Source organism: Cupressus sempervirens, chromosome 5 (assembly GCF_028749045.1).
Source record: "Cupressus sempervirens isolate cs-2001-9-10 chromosome 5, ASM2874904v1, whole genome shotgun sequence".
In the NCBI taxonomy this organism is placed as follows: Eukaryota; Viridiplantae; Streptophyta; class Pinopsida; order Cupressales; family Cupressaceae; genus Cupressus; species Cupressus sempervirens.
Window position 1 is genome coordinate 934815025 of NC_143122.1, and position 5801 is coordinate 934820825.

Sequence of the window (5801 nt, forward strand, 5' to 3'; positions counted from 1 at the left end):
GGCATACATTTCCAAATTGTATGATGAATATCTCTGTTTGGCTTCATTGAGCTTCTCACTGAAAAAGGCTACAGGTCTGTCCTCTTGACTAAGAACACCTCCTATGGCTATGTTGCTTGCATCACATTCTATGTGAAAGACTTTATTAAAATTAGGAAATGCAAGGACTAGTTGTTGGGCCACTTTTTGCTTAAGAAGTTCAAAGTCTTTATTGGCTTCAGCTGTCCAAACAAATTTACACTTCTGCCCTCCTTTTATAGTATTCAAAATAGGTGCAAAAATCAAACTAAAATTTCTAATAAACTTTCTGTAGAAAGTGGCTAACCCATGAAAACTTCTAACTGTTGCAATAGTTCTAGGAGTTGGCCATGAAAGAATTGCACTTACCTTATCTTGATCCATCTTGAGCGTTCCTTTTGAGATCACAAAGCCAATGTATGTTAGTTCCTCTCGCATAAAACTACATTTCTCCATATTGATCATTAACTTTTCCTCTTGTAACCTTCTCAACACCAAATCTATGTGTTTCAGATGCTCCTCTTTTGTTTCACTGAAAACCAAAATGTCATCTAGAAACACTATCACAAACTTTCCTGTTAAATCTTTCAAAACTTCATTCATCAGCCTCATAAACATACTAGGAGCATTAGAAAATCCAAATGGCATTACCTTCCATTCATATAATCCCTCATTTGTCTTAAATGTTGTTTTCCATTCATCTCCTGGCCTAATTCTTATCTGATGATACCCACTTTTTAAATCAATCTTTGAAAAATATCTTGCTTTCCCTAAACAATCCAGTAAATCTTCTATTCTAGGCATTGGAAATCTATACCTTATAGTGATCTTGTTCAGTGCTCTTGAATCTGTGCATAGTCTCCATGTTCCTTCTTTCTTTGGTGCTAGGACTACAGGTACTGTGCATGGGCTTAAACTTTTACCAATCAAACCAGCCTCGAGCAACTCTTCAATTTGTCTTGCCATTTCTTCATTTTTTTGTGGTGTTAGCTTATATGTCACCTTGTTGGGTAATGTTGATCCTGGTATGAGATCAATACAATGACTAATTTCTCGCACTGGTGGGAGACTTCTTGGTATTCCATCAACTATAATTTCTTTGTACTTGTCCAGAATTGGTTCCACTTCTTCAGGCACCTTTTCCTTCTTCTTTTCTGTCACTTCCACCTTCAAGTTTGAAGACTCCATCTCTGAATTTTCTTCCTTAGTCTAATTTTAAGCATCATTCTGTAATTTATTTTTCAGTACAGGAACTAGTGCAAAGAGTGGACACTTCTTTCCTTTCACCTCATTCAGAAATTCTTTCTTACTCATCACCATAACTTTGGCTTCTGCGGCTTTTGATTCTTCTTGACTTGGCTCAACTAAAGGTATCAATTCAATGACCTTTCCATTTTTTGTAATGGTATATGTATTATTCACTCCATCGTGATGTGCCTTGAGATCATATTGCCATGGTCTACCAAAAAGTAAATGGCATGCATCCATATTAACAATATCAAACAATAATCTATCTTTATAGGCTCCAATCTGAAATTCCACCCAAGCTTGCTCTTCTACTATAGTTTGTTGTCCTTTATTTAACCAAGATACTTTGTAAGGATACGGGTGTTTTATTCTTGGTAGCTTTAACTTTTCCACCTTTTCAACAGACACAAATTTTTTTGTAGAACCAGAGTCTACCAGTACCTTACAAACTTTTCCTCCAAATTTATAGGTAGTTCTGAAAATGGACTTCCTTTGTGGTGGTTCTTTTGTGACAAGCATTTTCAACAGTGTTGTTCTCATCATAAGTGCTTCCCCCTTTTCTGGATAACCATAACTTTCTGAATCTTCTTGTAAATCCACTTCTTGTGCCAGGTGTATTCTCTTTTTGCCATGAGTAATAGAGCTTGCTTTTGCTGGACATTTGTGTGCCATATGACCTTCTTGATTATAGTTGTAGCATCTTATTGGTCCATTCGTCCTTCCTGGTGATCTTCCTCTAAAATTTGGCCTTCTACCTCTGAAACTTCCTCTGAAATTATCAAACTTGTTAACTTCATTATGCAGCTCTGTTTGTGGTTGAAAATTTGGACTTCTTCCTCTAAATTTACCTCTTCCTCTGAATGGCTGCCTTCCTCTGCCTCTGTTGTTATTTTCTTGTCTCCTTTTGATTTTCTCTTCCACCTTCAAAGCTAGCTGATAGCACTTAGCTACGGTGTTAGGACTCAGCAACTGCAACTCTTCTTGTATGTTCATCCTCAAACCATTTAGGTATCTTGCTACCTTGATACTCTCAGGTTCTACAAATTTTTACCTTAGACTTAACTTCTAAAATTATTCTATATAAGTACAGACATCCATATCCCTTTGTCTGAGATTCTACCTCTTCTGATGCAACTGTACCTCATAGTCTTCAGGGAGATACGTCTCTCTTATCATTGACACCATCTTCTTCCATGAATAAATCTTCCTTTTATCCTCTTTTACCCTTTCTTCTTGCACAAAATTCCACCATGTAAGGGCTGCTCCCTTCGTTCTAGATTTAGCTAATTTAACTTGCTATGATTTTGAAACTTTGTCACATTCAAAATGATTCTCTAGAGCTTCAATGCATTCCAATACTAATTCAGCATCCATCTTTCCTGTAAACATCGGTAACTCAACATATTTTCCTCCCAAAGCCTTTAAAGCTTTAAAAAATGGCTTCTCATTCTCAGATATTTCATCTTCTTCACTGTCGGGTATGTCTTCCTCTTCTTCCATTTCTTCTTTCATTTCTTTCTTCTCAACTACATTCTGCATATATTCCAACTTACTGGCTAATTCTGCCACTATCCCCTTCAACTATCTATTCTCTTTCTGGAGAAGTTCTTCTTGCTCCTTGACTTTCTTCGCTAACTCTGCATTGGTCACCATCTTGTTTGACCCTATTGAAGAATCTTGATTAGGGGTGTTCAACATATAACTTCACAACCTACAACTCTCAAGCTCTGATACCAAAAATGATGCAGAGCCATACCTTGGAAAACTCAGGAGGAATCAGTCACTCAACTGAGTTGCTTCAAGGGGCATCTAAAACCTTCAAGATCACACACTAAAATCATATTCAATAAACAAAAATTTGAAAATAAAATCTCCCAAAATATCTTCTTGCTGCCTTTGGATAGACCCGCACTCAAACATGAATAACTTTCGAACCAAAAAATATTTACTCAATCCAACCATTGATATTTGGCGAAACTAGTTTTCAAACAACATATAAAAATTTGAGAGAAATCCAACGGTTCAAACATGAGAGATTGACCCTGCATCGAAGTACATTTTTTTGAAAATAAATCCCCCAAAATATCTTCTTGCTGCCTTCGGATAGACCGGCACTCAGACATGAATAACTTTCGAACCAAAAAATATTTACTCAATCTAACCATTGATATTTGGCATAGCTAGGTTTCAAACAACATATAAAAATTTGAGAGAAATCTAACAGTTCAAACCTAAGATATTGACCCCGCATCAGAGTACATTTTTCTGCAATTGTTATTCCCTAAACTGATTGCCATGAGAAATATATGAAGCATAACAGTAGAACCATAGTGTTGAAAAAAAAATGCAGGAGACCAAAGGAGACATAAAACTTCCCATTCCTCCCCAAGTTCGAATCCTTTTTTACATAAAAGATTGGCTTTTTAATAACCAAAGTTTGACTGGCCTTGTTGTCTAGTAGTAATAAAAACGTTTTCTTTTCCATCTAAGAATAGGAATCTAAAAGACATTTTACCATCAATACCATGCAGCAATCATGGATATTCTTGTAATGGCTAAGAATAGGAATCTGAAAGATGCTTTACCATCAATACCATGCAGCAATCATGGATATTCTTGTAACTGCTAAGAATAGGAATCTGAAAGATGCTTTACCATCAATACCATGCAGCAATCATGGATATTCTTGTAACTGCTAAGAATAGGAATCTAAAGGATGTTTTACCATCAATACCATGCAGCAATCATGGGTATTCTTGTAACTACCTATTATCTGTCACCAGTATTTGATGGAATTCTCTTTAATTATTTAGCACAACTACGAATTAAAACAACTATTCTAATTTTAAAATCCACGCATTTGGTCCTAGGTGGCTATATCTGGAGAGCTCATCGAATTGCTACTCCAGGTATGCCACCACATGTAGGACATTATTGAAAACATTTAAATTTAAAACACACACAAAATGTAAAACATTACTTATCATATTTTCCGCTCTGCTACTATAGCGCCTTGGTCTTGGGTGAATTTTGGCCTAAGCCAAATTCTTACCTGGTATTAGAGCTCTGAGGGAGATTCTCTACACATAACTGTTCAAGACCATTCATGCTTCAACACCTCAACTCAAATTCGAATGATTCGCAGAAATTGGGAGTGTCTAGAGCTAGATCTGACCTCACCGTTACATCTAGAGCATCAATTTGATGAAGATTGACTATAAATTTTCCTATGCTAGGTGAAAGTTGATCATGAAGAATTTTTTTTTGCAAATCGAAACCTAGAGGCCCCAATTTGTAGTTTGGGTATGGTCATTTAATTGATCTGATTAATTTTTTTAAAGAACTGGGTTGTTAGATCCTGACTCTATATTTTGGGAGTTTATTTATTTGTAGGGTTATTAATCAATCAGTACCTCTGCAAATCTGTGGGCATTACATCAAGCAGAATATTCTAATCCAAAAGTGGTCATACCAACTTTTCTAGATACTCAACCGGCCACAAATTTCAGCTTGCACATTAGGAAAATTGGCAGTCTAACACCACCTTACTAGTGGATTCTCCAAACCCTAGCATGCTCCTTTGTTCCATATAGCTCATAGGTTAACGCTTATAAAGAGTCTGTAGACCCTCATTCCCATCAATGTGGGATTTATCCTGTGAATTCTGGTGATGTTTAATGTATATTCTAGTAGTTGAGTAAAATTTTGGGCACTACGTAGGAATTTGACATGGTGACATAAAACTAGTGATGTAGTTTTTGAAATCCAATGATTTAATTTTTTGATGAAGATTATTAACAGAGCTACGTGACACAATCTGCATTTCCCACAGTCTTGTCAGCTACCGTAAACTTTTTTGGCAATCATTGTATTAAAAGAGGCAACCACAAAATGTCACCTCGAGAACCCAATTTGCTCGCAACAAGTGGCATTATTTTATTCCTTAGAGCTTGGGACATGTGGCATATCCACATCACCAACCATGCTAGAATTGTCAATAGAGTATGCCCAGTCAACTGTGACATATCACCCACATGGCAATCTAGTCAACACTTACATCAATAGCCACATCAATAGTCCATATGACTAGTTAGCCAGACACGTCTACCATTTATGTATGATACTATATAGTTCATACACTGACATCATCATACATACGATCGACATCATAGCTGATGTCATCACTATGCTTGGAGTCACTAACGTCATCAAATTCACAACCTAAATTTGATGGTTTTCTAACCATCATTCCAAGGAAAATTATAACTTCTATGACAATTATAGGACCATCAAATTTAACCCCCTCATTCACTAATGCAACCCCTCTCTAGATTGAATTTGGATTTTGCAGTCTAACTTCACGAGGCCATAACTCAGACACCTGGACTCCAAATTAGGTGAATTTTTTTTGAAATTGGGTAGAATTTCCTAAACTTTTCAATGGTGCATCTCTTTTCTAGTTTTGGTGCATAGATTGTTCAAAAATTGCATTTTTTGACAACTATATTAGATAATTTTGCATTTTGCAACTTCAA